The 19,916-nt window shown below is 44.3% G+C and overlaps 1 pseudogene; it reads left to right on the top strand.

The window, feature by feature from the left end:
* Window positions 1-1,407: 1,407 nt before the first annotated feature.
* On the top strand, window positions 1,408-19,291 carry LOC119056674 (hsc70-interacting protein-like; annotated as a pseudogene).
* The last annotated feature ends 625 nt before the right edge of the window (window positions 19,292-19,916 follow it).

Here is a 19,916-nt window from a genome sequence, read left to right as displayed (position 1 = left end):
CATGCTCCCAGACCCAGACTGTGCTCCTTCTGCCACTGACATTGAAACACGATTTTGTCGGTTCATGTTAGAATTAAAGAGGCTATTCTTGACTCGAGGAAGTGCATTTGGCAATGTGCACAGGTTCATTCATAAAATTAAGGATGCCAAAATCATGAAAGTAAATATGCTGCCTTTTATGTGGGTGGGGAATTAGGCCTAAATAAAAATGGCATCTCCCTTGATTTTTTTTTACCCAGACGGGCTCTACAACAGACATTGAAATAGAATCTAACCAATATTTTAACTTAACAGTGCATTTCAGACAGCTGAAAGAGGCACATTTCATGCTGTACATAAATACATTCACAAAAATTGAGGGCACCGAGTCAGTATATACACTGTGTCACGTCACATAGGCGGAGCCAAGCCAAAGCAACCAACCGCAACGGCCTCAAAAATGGCCCATGAAGACTATTTTCTTTAAATCCCCTTATCTTTAAAGAATCTTTTCCTGTAAATGTAGGTAATTATCAAATGCTAGGAGCCTGATTGTAAGATGTTCTTTCTTCATTTTTAGCTAATTAAACCACAAACATTTTTGAAACATTAACAGGTACTTAAATAATGTTGACACAAGGAAAAAATCAATTTTAAGAAATTTCTGCTAATATTTGTCAACTTACTCATCTTGGTGTGCGTGGGGCCACTGGGACAATGAACCATTAACACCGTCGGGCCGGCCATAATTAACGTTCATCACGCGTCCTGAGTGCCCGAGCATCTCTGTCAGCTTGTACTCTGAAATGGACACTTCGGACAGGAGAGTGAGCCAAGTGCAGTGCCTGCTCTCAAGATGTTCAGAGTCTAAGTGACGAAGACTGGCATGTAAACAGATAGCAAGAATAAAATGTGATCATGAGCCTATAGCGGAGTTTGGCACAGAGGATGATGGGGAAGCACCAGCCAGAGGGGGCCCAATTTCCTGGAGGTGTCAGAAGAGGCTTCACAGGAAAGAGGACTTTTGAACTGGATCTGGAAGGACCTGTAAGAATTTGCCAAGCAAAGAGGGAGGGTGCAGATTTCAAGCAGAAGGAAAAGCATGGGTGCAGGTGCAACAATATTAAAGTAGCACAGTGAGAGTCCCCAGATCTCAGTGACTTATAGTAACAAAGGTTTATTTCTCACGTTCACCTGCTGGCAGAGTGGCTGCCATCTTGAACTTTGCTGGTCACTTTGGGGAGGGCACACCAGCCAGGTCTTGCACCTGCACTTAATTGTTCTGCCCTGGAAGTGACACAACATTACTTCCACTCATAAGTTTTGGGTCAGAGCGAGTGACAGCCTGACCCAGCCACAAGGAGGCCAGGAAGTGCAGTCATATGTACCCAGAAGCAGGGAGCCACGTCTGTTTGGCAAAGAGCACAAATGGCGGCCATGGAGGCCCCACAAAGGCGCATGTTCAGAAGCGGTGTTGTGCGTGTGGGTGAGAGCGCGGTGAGCAAAGAGGGGAACACACAGGCCAGCAGAGGTCGAGGGATCTGCTTTTAAAAGGCCCTGACTGTCTGTCCTTTGAGCTCCAAAATAGAAATTTTAAATGCTTCAAAAAGTGTGAAATCAGGGTTAAAAACATTGCAACACTTCCCTTCCACCCCAAAATATCGAAATGGCTGTCCTTCACAGAAATCGTAAGGCTCCTGGTTGCTTTTCTAAGGCTGGTGGAGCACACCCTTCACCACGATAGAACAGTGTACACCTGTGAAGGAATTCGGACAAGGAGCTCCAGAGAGACTTGCAGTACCACTCCCGACATTTCTACTTTTGAGTTGGCAAGAGATTTCAATTTCTAAGCAGTAAGGAATCTTGAAGTGGGGAGAAGTCCAAGGATGTGCCACAGGCGGACCAACTGACCAGCATTCTGAAATGCACTCTACCTCTGGGGTGTCCCTGCAGGCGTCAGTCTCAGATCGTGTTGGGGACAGTTCCCATCCAATTGAGCTGTGGCCCTGGAGTCACGTATTGGTCAGTGGGTGGGTTCACCACACAAAAGTGACTTGGCAAACAGCCTGGCACAGGAAACAAGCCAACAAGTAATAGGGTTTGTCAGGGGGTCTGGTGAGAGCTGTTTGCATGTCCAAGCTTTTGCCTTAGGCCTACAGTGAAAGTGGGTGCAAGAGAGAGTTTTTGTGCAACACAGCTTGGGAGAGAGGCATCTCACTGTGTCCCAGTATTGCTGCTGGAACCAGAGCCAAGTGCTGTTCAAAACAAAAGAATCGGGATCTCATCTGATGTCTCACATGCTCCCTGACTTCAGGCATTTCCCAGTCCTTTCCTCAAATGAGCTCAACAAATGGGGGTGGATGAGATAACATGTGCGAAGCACTGTGGACTTCTCAGAAGAAAAGCAGTCAATAAACAGAAGGTATTAATAGTATGCCTTTTTCTCAAATAGCTCACATGTGGCTCTTTTTTATTATTGTTGTTGTTTGTTTCGTTTTGTTTTTTGGCCTGCGTTATAAAATGAAGAATTTAAAAATTTTTTTAAATCTTACTCAAAACACACAAGACTCCCTCTAGATTGTTGCATGTTATATTAGATGTAAATAGTCTCGGACAGTCACAGGGTTCCCAGCAAGGGTTTCCTGGCCGAAGGAAACCTATCAATGAGCCAGATCCTGCTAATGCATGACCCCACCCCACCCCACCCGCCATTTCCTCGGCACTGGGAGCATCACCTCTTCCCAACCAACACTAAAGGTCTGTAACCACAAACAGTTAGTTTTTATATTTGTCTCAGACTCGCAAGTGGACACTAATATTTTTATAAAAGCAAATGGCTTGTAGCTTAATTTTTTTAAGGCATATGCTCCTTCGAGTTGACGGCACGCCCCTGTGCGCCTCCAAGATTCTGCTGTTTCTCCACGTGTCTCTAAAAACAGAGGAAAGGTTCAGGAAAAGGGTCCACTCACAGGCGACCAGGCAGACGCTCAGTCAAGTGCTTCTCAGCATCCCTGGCCCAGCTGCCCTTTCCAGGGTCCACGGAGTGACGCGTCTGTGGACTTTGTACCCAGATGAACAGACTTCTGTTGGTTGACCCACGACAAAATGTAGGTGCTCCACCTAATGGGAATAATGTGAATTCTGGCCATAAGCTGACCCATGAGGAAAGATGTTTACCAGCCTCAAGAAGAGCCTTTCTCCTAATTAAATTGACAGAAGAACTGAGCAGAGGGCAGCCTGAGGCCCCGGGGTCTGCGTGGGCTGGAGCTCCTCTGACTTCCCCAGTCACTCTCCTCCCTGGAGAGTCCAGCTTCCGAATCTCAGACAGTCCGCAGGCCCCTCACGGTTAGCAACGCTATTTCCTGCTGAACCAGCCAGAAACCACATGGAAGTGGGTTTATTTTTACCCCAGGCTTTGACATTTATTATTACTGAAAAACTAAGAGACAGCTTTTGGATGAATACTCCGTACTGTGGGCTTCAGATTCAAGATCTCCAGGTAGGATTTGGCCCTCTGTCTGCCTCATTTATCTTTTCTGGAGTGGCCTCCTCCTCGTCCCTGCCGTGTTCCTCTTTAGCAAGGACATCTGTATCCAAAAGGAGAGCTTCTGTCTCTCTAGATGAGGCGCCTGAGGGATCCTTTGATGACATCATAATGCAGCTCTTACAACATCATAGCTTTTCTATAAACAAATCGTTGATGCCTCCAGTGACGTGGTATATTTAATTAGCCATTGGGGTGGCGGGGGATACATTTAATAGCTCTCAAAAATTTCTTCAGCTGACAGACTTAATAGCAAAAACTTGCTTTGCTAAAGGGTCTTCCCTCTGGATTCGGGTATATATCAATTCTGAAATGTATCTTTATCCTGGTCTGTAAGATGGAACTTCTACCACCTGCTGATTTGATGCCTTCTAGAACCCCTAGCCGCAGCTGTGGGGTGCATTTGTAACTCCCCTCTTATCTTCTACGTTAATTCAAACTATTTGTGCAAGTCCTCTGCTCAGTTCATGGAACTGGGCATGTATGTCCCTTCTCATCTTTCTCTTTAGTCAGGCGCGCTTGATTGCACCCTCTCAGAACAAATCCGCTCAGAAACTGGTTATCATGTACTTAACACCAGGCTCGGCCTTCATCTCACCCCTCCGCTGTTTCCAAATTTAATTTCAAGCTCCTCCCTCTTCCCAGGTGGTTTTCCCCAGCACCAAATGACCACTGACTGCTCTTCTCACACCTAACAAGCACTTCCTTCCAGATAACTTTTGACAGCTGAGGGAACTGAGGCATCAGAACTGGCCCAAGGGCGCGAGTCCGCACAGAGGAAAATGGAGCCGACAGTACAGTTCCAGCCGAGAGCAAAACCTAATGGGCTGTACTTCTGAGAAAATAATTAATAGAAAGGAGGGCTTTGGGTGAAAGCCAAGGGTAACCATCCATGACCTTTACACATCAAATTACAATTCTCATCTAAATATCCTGACAGCAAAACCTATGTTTCTCACATAAAAACGTTTATTTATAGGTAAGTACTGAAGCCAAATTTCAGAAACAAAATAGTGTGAGGCCTGCACTCTCTGGTCCTGAGAGCAGCCCTGGGCCGGGGTCCCACCAGGGGACCCTGTCCCACTGTTGTTTGGGGAAGCAGCGAGAGCGAGCCACTGGGAACAAGGGCATAAGCCTGCCATGTTCAGCTGTCTGCCCTCTGTTGAGAAATTGGGGTTTCCCCAGTGATCACCCTGTGCCCTGACCCCTCACACACTTACCCCCCCCCCACACACACACACACTAATCAAGGACACTTTTGCTTATGGCATTTCCTTAAGGGGTTCAAATCACCAGGCAATGAAATCCCAAGACTCTGAGTGTGCTGCTCCGATTTTGAATCTAGACAGCCTTCCCGATGCCCAGTTGTAAGTCAGAAATCCAGCGCTGTCCCTCCAGTTTATTCTTCATTACCATACCCGCATATTTCACACCCAGTAAACAACCACGGTGCAAGAATCCTATCCTACACCCTCCTACAGATCCCTGGCAGAAGGTCAGTGGGGGGTTTTCTCTGGTGCTTGGCTGACTCAGATCTCTCTTCTCCCCGTGGCTGCCTTGGGGAGGCCGAGGTTCCAGGTTTTCTGGTTTCAAAATAAATTGGCAGAAAGCTGAAGTGGTGCCAATACCGCCCTCCTGCCCGCAGGCAGCTGGGTCCCCCGTGGGAGGTCTCTTAGCAACCAGGCTCAAATCAAATATTTGGGCGTCTGGACACATCCTGATTGGAATGAGCTCATGAACAAAAACTTCTATTTACCTCAACCCAGCTACTGAGGGCTATGAAGACATGCTGAGCCCTTCGGTTACCTCTCTGTCCTGGATGAATCTGTGTCTCATGCAGAACGTTAACAGAGAGGCAGCCCAGATGGGCAGGCTAGAGATCTGACTTCTATCCCTGGCTTGATATATATCCTTGGACAAGACACTGGAAGTTCCTTGTCGCTGTGTCCACATAAAGCCCAAAGTTTTGATCTGACCCTCTGCAGGCAGCAGGGTTTCTTCCCCAGAAACCCGAGTGTTACAGACTCACAGAGGGCAGGAGCTCAGTGCAGTTCAGCAGTGAGCCAGGAGGAAGGAGGGTTTGGGGGCACTCTCCTCCTCCGTCAGCCATCTCCGCCTCAGCCCCACCTTCCCTGCAAATGATAAATGGCAAAGGAGAGGGAGAAGGGGGCAAGTGGGTGCTAGCTAAGAGAGTTTTCCATCTTCCACCTTCCAGCCCTGAGTCCCAGGTTTATGCGATCCCAGTATACTCGGGAAATACTAACTACAACAAATTTGACTTTGGATGCTAATTCAAAGCGATATCCTCAAGGACAGGGGAGGCTTTACCTCAGCTTTTATGTCCACAAGATGGAGCTTTTAAATCCTAGTCTCTGGACCTCCTGAGAGGTGGACTGGTCAGGGCTCCCCTCCCTCAGCCAGCAGGACCGCCCCTTCTGACCCTGGGTGTCCATCATAATTATCGATGGTGCCACCCCAGTGGTTTATTTCTATTTGCACAGATGTCTAAACTCTTCATGGAGCCCCAGAAATGTCATTTCTCATAGCTCTTGGGCCTTTTAAGTCACCTAACCCATAGCCCTGGGGGCAACTAGTGTTGGGTCCTAAAGAAACACATGGAATTAATGAACACCCAGGCCTCCTGGGCCGGAGGATGCTCAGACGAGGCAGCTTGAGGAGCTCCTGCCAATGGGAAAGGTCGTCTTTTCTTTCAGTGGGAATGGGAAGTCAGAGGGTGTGAGCAGGGGTCAGCACGCAGGTTTGCTGCACCCTCTAGTTGTTAGGCAAGCTGCAGAACCTGTCTCGGCCTCCGCTTCCATCTGGAAAATGGCAATGCAATGCTATTCATTTGGCTAGATTGTTCTAAGAAAATTTAATGGTAACTCTAAAGCATCTAACACAAAGGCAGTCAATAAGTGGTTGATCTTATTGTCATAGTAACCTTGTCACCTATTTGATCATTGAATGAAAGCATATTGGGGTTACTTAGTTGTTCTGATTACAAAATTATTTTAGTTATTTCTATTAAAAGCTGCAGAAGAGTGTGGTGCGAGGTTGTCAAGCACTCCAGCTTCTATGGATTAAGATAAATCACATTATCGTTTTTAAGTCACCCCTTGGTTTGAACAAATAAGTATCTGTGGCCACAGTGACTGACAGAACATTTATTAAAATAACTTTTGTCCAAGGAAATATGAAAGTTAGTGATTAGAATTTAACAGTGACTCTGAACTCTATATCACACAAGCTCTTTCCTTGAGCTTTTCTCTGGGAGACTCAGGGATTAGTTTTTGTTGATTTTGTTAATATTATAGAAAATGCCACACTTCAAGCACTAAAAGACCTACTTCTTCCCTGGCTGGGTAGCTAAGTTGGTTACAGCGTCATTCTGATGCACCAAGGTTTGGAGGTCCCGTCAGGGCACATACAGGAATCAACCAACGAGTGCATGAATAAGTGAAACAACGAATTAACCAGTCTCCCTCCCTCCCTCCCTCCCACTCTCCCTCTCTGTCCCTCCTTTCCTCTCTCTCTCTCTCTCTCTCTCTCTCTCAGATCAATTTAAAAAGAAAAAGAGCCCTGGCTGGTGTAGCTCAGTGGATTGAGCACGGGCCTGTGAACCAGAGGATTGCAGTTCGATTCCCAGTCAGGGCACATACCTGGGTTGCAGGCAGGTTCCCTGCAGGCCAGTTCCCTGCAGGGGATGCACTAGAGGCAACCATACATTGATGTTTCTCTCCCTCTCTCCTTCCCCTCTAAAGATAAATAAATAAAATTAAAAAAAAAAAAAAGAAAAGAAAAAGAGCCCTGACCAGCGTGGCTCAATTGGTTGAGTTGATTGGACAGCATCTCGTAAAGCACAAGGTCACTGGAATTAAACCCCCGGTCAGGGCACATGCCTGGGTTGCAAGTTCGGTCCCGGTTGGGGTGCATACAAGAGGCAACCGATCGATGTTTCTCTCCCTCTTTCTCCCTCCTTTCCCTTCTCTCTAAAAATAAATAAATAAAATATTAAATAAAAATTTACAAGACTTGTTCTTTCTGAAGTAATCCTGAAAAGATTGGAAATAAACACTTTTTATCCTTTTCACTGTAGTCAGCAAACAAAGAAGCCAGCAGCATTCACACCAGCCCTAACCGGGGACCAGCCCAAGTGTCCAACAGGCCTGGACCAGGTTTTCACAAAACAACAAAATATGCTCCTCTCACTTAGGGCAGACTCCAGTCAAAATAATACCAAGTGGAGAACTAACACAAAATAACAATGATGATATGGATCTAACAACCCGGTTCATAAAATAATGAAAGGGAATAGGATCTTCTAAATGGTAAAAGCTGTCACAAAGAATCAAGCCTGATCCTCAAGAGTACACTTTTCTAATATGTTGTACTTGGATTAGGTTTTTAGTTATCTTTAGAAAGTAAGTTTTTCTGCTATTCAATGTTTATTGAGCATCTATTATGCACCAAGCATTATTGGGGAAGCAGTAGTGAAAGAAATAAATGTGCCATCCTCGTGGAACTTACCTTCTAGTGTGGGACAAAGATAATGAACAAACATGTTATTGCATCACTTTGCAAAAAACATGTCACATTTAAACTTTACAGCCACACTGTCAGGTAGCTAGGATTTAATGGACACACCTGGTAGGTAAGGGAACAAACCTGACTAGTAAGTGACAGGATTTCAACCTAGGTCATCTGGTCCTCCCATTTCTGGCCATGGCAAACTGAGTAATTTGGATCAACCCTCCAACCAAAAACAACTTATAAAGCTAGACGAAATGTTTGTTTAATTTTCTTAAAAGCCTCAAAGCAATAAAAAGGCAGTGGAGAGACACCTGCCGGATCTAGAAGAACACAAACCCAGGAGAGGCCAGCCAGCCCCCAAAATGTTTCTCCGAAGGCCTTTGTCAATCTGGGGAAAAAGCAACTTTGAAAATAAGATCTTGTTTCGATCACCTCACAAGGCCAAAGCTCAGAGCCTGCCAAAGTTGGGGATTCGGACGAACTACTCTCCATTTGAAGCCCAGGGTCAGGGAGAAGGAGACTATGTGTCACCTAGGCTTACCGACAGGTCTGCTTCATCCCCGAGTCCGGGGCATCTTCAGTTTTACACCTGGATTAAGGTGGTTCCAGATGGAAACTGCCCTGAACACCTGGCAGTTGGAGGGAAAAGCCTCTCTAGAAGGGCATTTCACCATTAGTTCATACACACAAACATGGCATATACGTATGTCTTCTACCATTTGTACCAGTTAACAACGCGGACACATTCTGAGAAGTGTGTCACTAGACAATTTCATCACTGCATGAACGTCAGAGAGTGCACTTACGCAAACCTGGGTGGCGCAGCCTCCCGCACACGTGGGCTGTACGGTGCAGCCTATGGCTCCTAGGCTACAGGCCTGTGCAGCGTGTTACTGTACAAAACACAAGAGATTAAACCAAGCACAGGAGGAAATTATGCAATCAAGAGACACAGTAAACAGGAAAGTTTTGAGGCTGCTGACAGCATAACACGGCATACTGTTTGACAGCAATTTTTTTAAATGCTTACCTGAGGATATGTTTTTATTGATTTTAGAAAGGGGAAAGGGGAGAGAAACATCAGTGTGAGAGAGAGACATCAATCAGTCTTCTCCCATATGTGCCCCGACCAGGATCGAACCCGCAAGTTTTGTTGTGTGGAATGACACTCCAACCAACTGAGCCACCCAGCCAGGGCAAACTTTTCTATAAGTAAGTAGAAAGAATACATTCTAAGATAATGATAAAAAGTATGGTATAGTAAATACATAAACTAGTAACATAGTTGTTTAACATCACTACCAAGTATTACATGCTACACATGATTGTATGTGCTATCCTTTAATACAATTGGCAGTAGGTTTGTTTACCAGCATCACCACCGACATGTGAGCAGTGCATTGCACAATGGCTAATATACTGCCAGGTGATAGGAACATTTCAGCACCATTATAATTACGTGGCCCCACTGTCACGTATATGGAGGGGAACTCAAAAAATGGAACTATCTTCTGGAGGGTGGGCCTCTTGTCGTACAGGCTTCTCCCACTAGGTGAGTGTCCCGGGAACCCATCTGTATCAGTGTACCAGCTGGTGCTCTTGTGAGAGGCTGCATTTGACTTCAGTGGATTTTTTTTTTGAAGACCCAACACATCAGCCCATTCCATGATGGGTGATTTACAAGGGCACCTGCCCACACCATGCTGAGTGTTCAGCAGTTTTTGACCAAAAAAGCATGACCCCCATGCTCCACCCTCCCTACCCACTCAATCTCACCCCAAGCAACGTTTTTTTGCTTCCCTGTATAAAAAAAGTCCTCAAAAGGAAATGGTTTGCCAATGTGCAAGAGGTGAAACAAAAAGTGGCAGAAACACTAAAAGACATCAAAATCAAAGATTTCAAACACTGTTTTGAGCAGTGGAAAAATGTCTCAACAGGTATATTGTTCCAAGTGGAGAATACTAAGAAGGTAGCTGAAGTTTAAACATGTAAAAATATATACACAAATTTTTATAAATAAATTCCAGAGGTGTTTTTCAGGGTTCCCCTATGGTCTCTCACTGACTGAAACATTTTTATGCAGGGTATGAATGTACGTGTATATTTAAATGACTAATGCTTACCAAGAGAATTGAAGTGCCCAAGAAAATAGGACATTATGAGCAAGAATAGCAGAAACAGTCAAAAGTGGCAACAGGCCCACAAAAACTTTAGAAATGGGAATTCTTAGATACAGACTGTAAAACAACCTACTATATTCAGAAACACTTGTAAGTTTGACAGGATACTGGAGACTATAGAAAATGTCACAAAAAATTTTTAAGGGCCAAATAGAAATTCTCAAACTGGGAAATATAATCATTGAAGTTAAAAAACACAGTGAATGGCTGGGTCAATATCGGATTATCAAAGCTAGCGTGAGAATTAGTGAACTGGAAGATACTTCAGGAAAAAAATATCTAGAGTTCGGCTTGAAAAGAGGAAAAAAGAAAAATATCAAAAAGAAGATACATTTTAAAAATCTAACATACATTTAACTTGGCGTCCAGAGTGGAAAGATACGTTGGAACAAATGCAATATTTGAAAAGATAATAGCCAAGAATTTTCTAGAACTGATGACCAACATCAACTCGCAGTTTTAAGAGCCCAACAAATCCCAAGAAACATGAATTTTTTTAAAAATCCACTTAGTCAATATGCAGAGAAACTGTAAACAATGAAAAACAAAGTGCGATCTTCAGCCCGGGCCTTTTGCAGCCGAGTCTGGCTCTCCCCCCACTTTCTTGAGGCCTGCGCATGGGGCTCCCTGTTTTTCCACCTGCCCCACTCTCCCTCGGTGAGTGACAGCCTACAACAAGTTTCAGGTGGCCCTCTTGTCATGGAAGCAGAAACACCACTTGCTGCTACAACAAGTTAATAGTGATCGGAAGAATGAAACATGCTATTGAAATCAGTAGACCAGGAAGAGTAAAATTTTAAAACATAAAAGCAAACAAATCAACAAGGGCCAGGTGAAAATAAGGTGAGGACAATACAAATTACATCAGTAAGTTCATACATTAATTTGTGAGTGATTTCTCATATCATGAGGTGATTCTACCAATTACCCCCATATATCAGGAATATTGGGTCAGTTCCAGCCAAAATGGAGGCATAGGCAGAAACACTTCACTTCCTCACACAAACAAAAGATGGATAACAACCAATTTAAAAACAAAGAACAACCAGAACTGCCAGCAAAACATTTGTGTGGAAATCCAGCAACCAAGGAATTAAAGAACATTCATTCAGATGGTGTGCCGAGACAAAGAAATATGGCCCAAATGAAAGAACAGATCAAAACTCCAGAAAAAAAACGAAGTGATGAGGAGGTAGACAACCTTTCAGATCCAGAGTTCAAAACACTGGTAATCAGGATGCTCACAGAAATGACTGAGTATGTTCGCAAAATGAAGGAGGAAATAAGGGCTATCCAAAGTGAAATAAAGGAAAATATATGGGGAACCAACAGTGAAGGGAAGGAAACTGGGACTCAAATCAATGATTTGTAAAAAAAGGAAGAAATAAGCACCCAACTGAGACAGAATAGAGAAACAAGAAAGCAAAAAAATGAGGAGAGGCTTAGGAACCTCTGGGACAATTTCAAGCATTCCAACATCTTAGTCATGGGAGTGACAGAAGAAGAGGAAGAGCAAGATATTGAACACTAATTTGAACAAATAATGAAGGAGAACTTCCCCAGTCTGGCAAAGGAACTAGACTTCCAGGAAGTCCAGGAAGCTCAGAGAGTCCCAAAGAAATTGGACCCAAGGAAGTACACACCAAGATACACCATAATTAAGTTACCCAAGATTAAAAGACAGAAAACTGTATTTGAACAATAATTAAATTTTAAAAATGCTTAAAAAATAAATAAAATAAAGATAAGGAGAGAATCTTAAAAGCAGCAAGAGAAAATGAGACAGTTACCTACAAAGGAGTTCCCATTAGACTATCAGCTGATTTCTCAAAAGAAACCTTACAGGCAAGAAGGGGCTGGAAAGAGGTATTCAAAGTTCTGAAAGGCAAGTACCTACATCCAAGATTGCTCTATCCAGCAAAGCTATCATTTAGAATGGAAGGGCAGATAAAGTGCTTCCCAGATAAGGTCAAGTTAAAGGAGTTCATCATCACCAAGCCCTTATTATATGAAATTAAAGGGACTTATTTAAGAAAAATAAGGCCTTGGCTGGTGTAGCTCAGTGGATTGAGTGTGGGTCTGCAAACCACACAATCGTGGTTCAATTCCCAGTCAGGGCACATGCCTGGGTTGCAGGCCAGTTCCCAGCAGGGGACGCACAAGAGACAACCATACATTGATATTTCTCTCCTTCTCTCCCTCCCTTCCCCTCTAAGGATAAATAAAATTAAAAAAAAATAAGGTCAAAAATATGAACAGTAAAGTGACAACAAACTCACAGCTATTAAAAACCAAACCTTTAAAAAAAACCTTAAGCAAAGAACTAGAACAGGAACAGAATCACAGAAATGGAGATCACACCCTGGTTGGTGTAGCTCAGTGGATTGAGCACAAACCAAAGGATTGCAGTTCGATTCCCAGTCAGGGCACATGCCTGGGTTGCAGGGCAGTTCCCAGCAGGGGAAGTGTGAGAGGCAACCATACATTGATATTTCTCTCCCTCTCTCCTTCCCCTCTCATCTAAAGATAAATAAATAAAATCTTAAAAAAAAAAAAGAAACGGAGATCATGTGGAGGGTTATCAGTGGGGAGGTGGAGTGACAAGAAGAGGGGAAAAGGTACAGGGAATAAGAAGCATAAATGGTACGTACAAAATAGACAAGGGGAGGGTGGAAATAGTATAGGAAATGGAGAAGCCAAAGAACTTATATGTATGACCCATGGACATGAAATGTTGGGAGGGAAAGCTGAAGGGTGAGTGGGTGATACAGGGAGGAGGGGGGAAAAGGGGAGAAAAATACTGAGACAACTGTAATAGCATAATCAATAAAATATAGTTTTAAAAAGGAATATTGACCAGTAGGAAGGTTTCAGACAGACTAACTCAGAAAAACTTCATCTCACTTCTTTAATCTCCCATTTTACACATCTGCTGCAGGTTCTAACAGTATAAAAATTATTTAAATTTAGGATGCAGTTGGGCTTAGATGAATTTGCAATGTATTGAGTCAAACCCTGTGCTTGGCACTAAACACCAGCTCTATAGAGCATAGGAAAGATGACCATGACCCTGAAATGGTCACAGTGCTATGGCACATCCCCCCCCATTCTACACAAAAACACCCCTCCTGGGGCCTGTGGCTTCGTTCCTAGAAACCCTACCATCCTGCTCAAGGAAGGGTAGGACATAGTTGAAAGGTCACTGGACCAGAAGTCACGGTATGAGATTCTGGCCTAGATGTCGAGGTTCAGCCTTGCCTCCTTTCATGGTGCACTCACTCCCCCAGGCCCAGGGCCTCAGCAGCAAGATAAAGAGATTAAAATGGAACGAACCAGAACCACGGGTAGGAGTGCAGGGCTGAGTGGGGGTGGACTTGTTCTGCTACATCTCTGGGTGGTGGTAAACCAGGCAGTTCAAAACAGCCCCAGGCAATTCCGGCAGGTCCAATCCCAGAAGTGACCGGACCACCAAGGATGGCTCCCTCTGTCCCAGTAGAAGGAGATGCTCTGCACTGTCCCCTCCACCGGCAGTATTTCCCCCTTCTGTCTCTGCCTCTGTCAGAACCTGAGAAGGGGAGTTTAGACGACAGGCCCCTCTGGCTCTGGCCTCATGTTTGACATATTTAGTCACCACAGTGGGTGGGTTGCAAGCTGAGCTGCAGCCCCCAAAGCCACAAAGCAGATCCCAGAACCAGCTAATTAGCAATCGAAATGCAGCTGCTCCAGGCAGCTTTATCACCAGTCTGAGCTGACAGCAGAGGGACACCCACAGGACTGTCACTGCCATCCTGCATTCCCCTTGGCTTCTCCGTCTCTCCCTCTTCCCTGTGGTCTTCCTGCCATGTTCTGCTTCAGATTCCAGCCTGTGGCCCCACCTGGTGTCTCTTGTTACGCCAGTTTTTGTTAGAGAGCTCACACTCTGCATATAAAATGGTACCAAGAAATAATTCCCTTCATTTGGGGGACCCTTTATACTTTCTCAGGAGTGTTCATAGTGTGGGAAGCCTCAGGTGTGAAGTGGTGGATTGCATGGCTTCAGGATGACTTGGAGGTTACAGACCTACTGTCCCTTCAAGCAGTTATGTAAATCTTTCCTATAATCATGGCTGCAGCCCTACAGGGGGGCACAAAATAGCCACCTCCCAGACTAGTCTGTGCCTGGGAAGAGTAATATCCACCTTCATTGTCCTCAGGTATTCACAAGGTGACATTGCTGCTCCATCACTGTCCATTCACCTACGGTCCTGGTTAGCTCCCTGCCCTGTGGCCAGTGGCGGATACTTAGAGAATGTCTGGCTCTTGGCCGCAGCCATGGAAAAGAGCAAATCTCACTGGTTTGCTGTTCTTAACGTGCAGAAGACAAGGAGGGCAGATATACCTGCCATACTGGTGTCCTTAGCATTTGGCAATTCTGTAATTTCTACAAGCTCAAATAACCAGAAATTACAGTTTGGCAGCCCTATAGCCCTCAGTTGAGCCTATAGATAAGATTTGTTTCAGCCAGTGATTATTTTTAAGTTGCCAACATTTAAAATGTAGGAGATTTCATGCAAACATCTGGATCCCTTGCTGCTCTTCAAATCAGAAGCTGTAGCAACTCCCTGATGAGCTTTCAGCACTTGGAGCTTAATAGTCCCGCTTGCTGAAACAGGGCACTCCAGTCACCAGCATCCCACCAGACGTGCAGCCAGGTTTTTGTGGGGCCTGAAGCTTAAGTAACTTGGGGGTGACTTCTTGAAAAAAATCAAAATTGTAACCATAAAATTGCCAGGACTCCCCCAAGGTCTCAAAGGTTATCTGTCATGACCTTCCACAGTCAATGCCCCTTCAGACCCCCAGCCCAGTGCCTGCGTGTGCTGCCTGCCCACCCGAGAAGCGACTGAGTCTGTGACCTCTTGTCTACACCTGGCGGCCAACAGTTCCCGCCACCAGGCTCCTCATTCCAGCCCTGACTTCCAGAACAAACACAGCTGGGCACTGGCCCTGTGAGACAGGCCCCACCCTCCCTAGAAATCTGGTAACTAAGATGAAGGGTGACTTCATTAATTTTAAAAAGTAGTGAAAAAGAGGTCTTTGTGCTTTACCATCCCTTCTCTTCTGCCAGTTTAAAAGGAGAGGAAGGTCTAAGCCTCTACCGGGAGTTAGTATAGAAAGTAACGTCTAACCGTCACAGAGATCTAGGAACAGTGCCGAAAGAATGGGTGTGCCAGAGGCCTGAGATCGACAGCCTGATCTCCATTCCACTGGGATGCCCATTGGCTCACTGATTGTCCATTGGTCTCTAAATGGCTTTATTCTGGGGGGTGGGGTAGAAGGGACACATGCCAAAAAAAAATGTTTTCAGATAGTGGTAAACTGTATTGCCCCAGTCAGATGAGAAAGGAGGTCATCGTCAACACTTACTGGGCATCTACTGCATATTGACTACCCCTGTACACTCAGGACCGTGTCTCACAGCACACAGTGGCCGCTCTGTGGGTGCCTGCGGCCTCCTTTCAGAAGCAGCACCCACAGAAGACAGTCAGATGACAGGGAAATGCCATAAATTCCTGCGGAGGAACCCAGAGGCCAGATCAGGAAGCTGCTTCGGGAGCCGAGGTGACCGCAGGAGCCCTGGGGGTGCAGGAGCAGCACTGAGGGGGGTTCGGGTGTCGGAAGGGACTGGGGGACCAGGCGGGGCGAGTCTGGAGGAGGAGTGGGAGCAAAGAGAAATAAAAAGGGAGGTAGGCAGGGAACCCCATCAGGAAGGAACTTGAATTCTAGTTAAAGGAATTTGGATTGTCCGGCACAATGATAGAGGACAAGAAATACAATATAAATGTGTGTCGGCAATGCTCTTCAGCTGACTGAAAATAAGCATTGTAACTTAGTTCCATTCCATTCTTACTTGTATTGGGTTGTCCAGAAAGGAAGTACATTTTTTTCCTGTATAACGGCTCTTGTGGCACTTAGTTGTCTTTAACCTCACTCTAAACAATTTTGTTAGATTGTATGGTGACAGCTGTTATATCAGCATTCATTTTTTAAGAACTCATCAAAATTGGTGAATTTTTATGCAGCCATTTTAATATTAAAGATGGAAGAAAATATACAACATTTTCAGTATATTAGGCTTTATTGTATCATGAAAGGTAAAAAAGTAACTGAAATGCAAAAATAAGTTTGTGCAGTATATGGAGAAGGTGCTGTGACTGATCAAATGTGTCAGAAGTGGTTTGTGAAGTTTTGTGCTGGAGATTTCTCACTGGATGATGCTTCATGGTCGGGTAGACCAGTTGAAGTTGATAGTGACCAAACAGAGACATTGATTGAGAACCAGCAATATTATACCATGTGGCGATAGCTGGTATATTCAAAATATCCACGTGAAGCATTGAAAATTATTTGCACCAGCTTGGTTATGTTAATCACTTTGATGTTTGGGTTCCTGTAAGTTAAGTGAAAAAAACCTTCTTCACCATATTTCTGCCTGTGATTCTTTACTTAAATGTAATGAAGACATTTTGTTTTTAGAACAAATTGTGACAGGTGATGAAAAGTGGATACTTTACAATAATGTGGAATGGAAGAGACCATGGGGCAAGTGGAATGAACCACCAGCAACCACACCAAAGGCCAGCCTTCATCCGAAGAAGGTGGTGTCGTGTACATACTAGGATCGGAAGGGAGGGTCTATTATGAGCTCCTTCCCGAAAACTAAACAATGAACTCCAACAAGTACTGCTCCCAGTTAGACCAAGTGAAAGCAGCACTACAACAAAAAGTGTCTGGAATTAGTCAACAGAAAATGCATAACCTTCCATCAGCATAATGTGAAGCCACATGTTTCTCTGATGACCGAGCAAAAACTGTTACAGCTTGACTGGGAAGCTCTAATTCATCCGCCGTATTCACCAGACATTGTACCTTCGAATTTTCATTTATTTTGGTCTTTACACAATTCTCTTAATGGAAAAAATTTCAACTCCCTGGAGGACTGCAAAAGGCACCTGGAATAGTTCTTTGCTCACAAAGATAGAAAGTTTTGGCAAGATGGAATTATGAAGTTGCCTGAAAGATGGCAGAAGTTAGTGGAACAAAATGGTGAATATGTTGTTTAATAAAGTTATTGGTGAAAATGAAAAATGTGTCTTTTATTTCTACTTTGAAACCAAACTAACTTTTTGGCCAGCCCAATCCTCTGCATTATACAAGACCGGTTTAGTCTAGAGAATCTGGAAGACGGTGTAGGGAACTCAGTGAGATGTAATGTGGCTTCTGCCACAAGGGCATCTGGGAGAAGTTGGTTGGACTCTTCGTGGCTGTTTAACTCTCTGTAACCTCACTTGTGCCTGACTACCTCTGAAACTGGAATGCCACCCAAAGGCACATGTCCTTCCCCCAGGGAGGAGGTTAATGAATGTATAGAGTGTAGTAAAAGGTCATGTACCCTTTTAACTTTTCTTTTAACTTAGTGATAGATTGTTCTTTCAGAACCCAACTACCTGCCCTCTGGTTTTGCTATTAACCTCTAGCTATTAGTCCCCTTTAAAGGGAAAGCCTATGCTGGGAGAGGTGTGGATTCTTCCTGCCCCGCCACCACTGGGGGCAGCTAGCTGCCTTGCCTGTGTGTGCACGTTTCTCATATTAAAGCTCTTACGAATTTGAATAAGGCTACGTGTTGTTTCTTCGGAATTGATCCTGAATTTAGACTTTGGGGGCTTTTCGCCAACAGATAGCAAAATCTAAAAGCTGTAAGTCATCAACCAGCTACAGCCACTGTTAACATTGGCATGTTTTCTTCCTGTTTTATTTCTAAACATAATTTTTTAAAATGGCAAGTGTATCCATTTTTACTAATCATATTATGAGACTTTCCCCATGTCAAGGAATATTCTTTGAAAACACAATGTTCCCTCTTCCTAGTGCCTGGGCTGGAATTAAGCCTCAGCCAGGCCCTCTGCCGCCAGACCCCGGACCCCTGGCAAGTGAGCTGAGTTTCAGGCCTTAGTGAAACAGTGTCGGCAGGATCCGAATGCTCTGCACGGAAGGAAATGTGCTTCCCGAGGGAGTGGGTGGAAACCGTAGCGGGGGGGGGGGGGGGGGGGGCGTAAAACACCACCGCTACTCCTAAAACTGAATCCAAAGAAAATATCAAAAAAGAGAAAAAGAGATAGTAGGAAGGTGGAGGGAAGTATAACAGAGAAACCATCGTGGGCGGAAAGCCGTCTAGAAACTGACAATGAAGGTGTGCTTAAACCAGACACTGGTGCTCCTCAGGAAATGGGAGACAAAACTGTAGAGATAACTGAGGAGATGATGGATCAGCTAAATGATAAAAAAGCAGCTGCCATGGATGCCCTAAATGGTGGTGAACTGCAGAAAGCCCATGACTTGCTCACAGACGCCATGGAGCTGAATCCTCACTTGGCCATTCGGTATGACAAGAGAGCCAGTGTCTTCATCAAATTATAGAAGCCAAATGCTGCCATCTGAGACTGTGACAAGAGCTGTCGAAATAAATCCTGACTTAGTGCAGACTGACGAGTGGCGAGGGAATGCACACAGATTTCTGGGCCATGAAGAAGCGGCCCATGACCTTGCCATTGCATGTAAACTGGATCATGATAAAGATGCTACTGCAGTGCTGAAGGAAGTTCAACCAAAGGCCCAGAAAACTGCAGAAGTCAGAGGAAGTACGAGCAAAAATGTGAGCAGCGAGTGATGGAAGAAAGAATGGAAAGGGCTAAGCAGAGAACCTGAGAGAACCCAGAGGGAGGGAGAAGCCAGAAGACAATCAGAAGCTGAACTTGTCTTGTTTCCAGGTGGCTTTCCTGGGAGCGTGCCTAGGATGGGACAGGCCTGCCAGAATGGCAGGAATGCCTGAGTGCAATGAAATTCTCGGTGATCCAGAGGTTGTCGCAGCCACGCAAGATCCAGAAGTTACAGCAGCCTTCCAGAAAGCGGCCCAGACCCTGCAAAAATGTGAAACTATCAGAGCAACCCAAAGGTCATGAATCTCACCAGTAAATTGTCAGCCAAATTTGGAGGTCAGGCACGATGCCCTTCTGACAAATGAAGCCCTTACTGAAGGAAAGCAGCTTAAATTACCCAATGGATGGTGTTCATTCAGAAAATGTTTTCTTGCTAGGATTTACAAACTTCAAACACATTTAAACCTTAGAAACATTTAAAAACAAACTAAACAAAGAGGGTGTGTTAATCCCTACATTTTTCTTTACAAAAAAAAACCCCACAATATTCACTAGCTGCGTAATATTTCATTTAATTGGTGTATCATAATGTTATTAATGATTGTTCTCTGTTGGACATTTAAGTTGCCTCCAATTTTCATTATTATAATGTTACAGTGAACATCCCAGTCCATATAGATCAGTCTGTGCCTCTTCAGTCACTTTGAGATAGGAAATGATTGGAGCAAAGGGTATGAGTATTTTTAGTACTCTTGATATATACTGACAAATTGATTTTTTAAAAAGGATTTTGCCAATTAACACATTCATCAGGAGTATGTGAAAGGGATTGTTTTTCTGTAGATGTGCCCTAGAGTTAGCTATTATTTCTTAATCTTTACTAATTTGATAAAAAATGAAATCACATCTAAATAATCATTTTGTCACTTGCGTGTTTGTAATTTTTTACATGTATTTTTTATTAATGTGTACTCCTATGGATTATCTTTT

This window comes from Artibeus jamaicensis, unplaced genomic scaffold (assembly GCF_021234435.1).
Source record: "Artibeus jamaicensis isolate MK-2021 breed Jamaican fruit bat unplaced genomic scaffold, CSHL_Jam_final contig_426, whole genome shotgun sequence".
NCBI classification, from domain to species: domain Eukaryota; kingdom Metazoa; phylum Chordata; class Mammalia; order Chiroptera; family Phyllostomidae; genus Artibeus; species Artibeus jamaicensis.
Note: the sequence above shows the minus strand (reverse complement) of the source record. Positions and strands in the feature narration are given on the sequence as shown.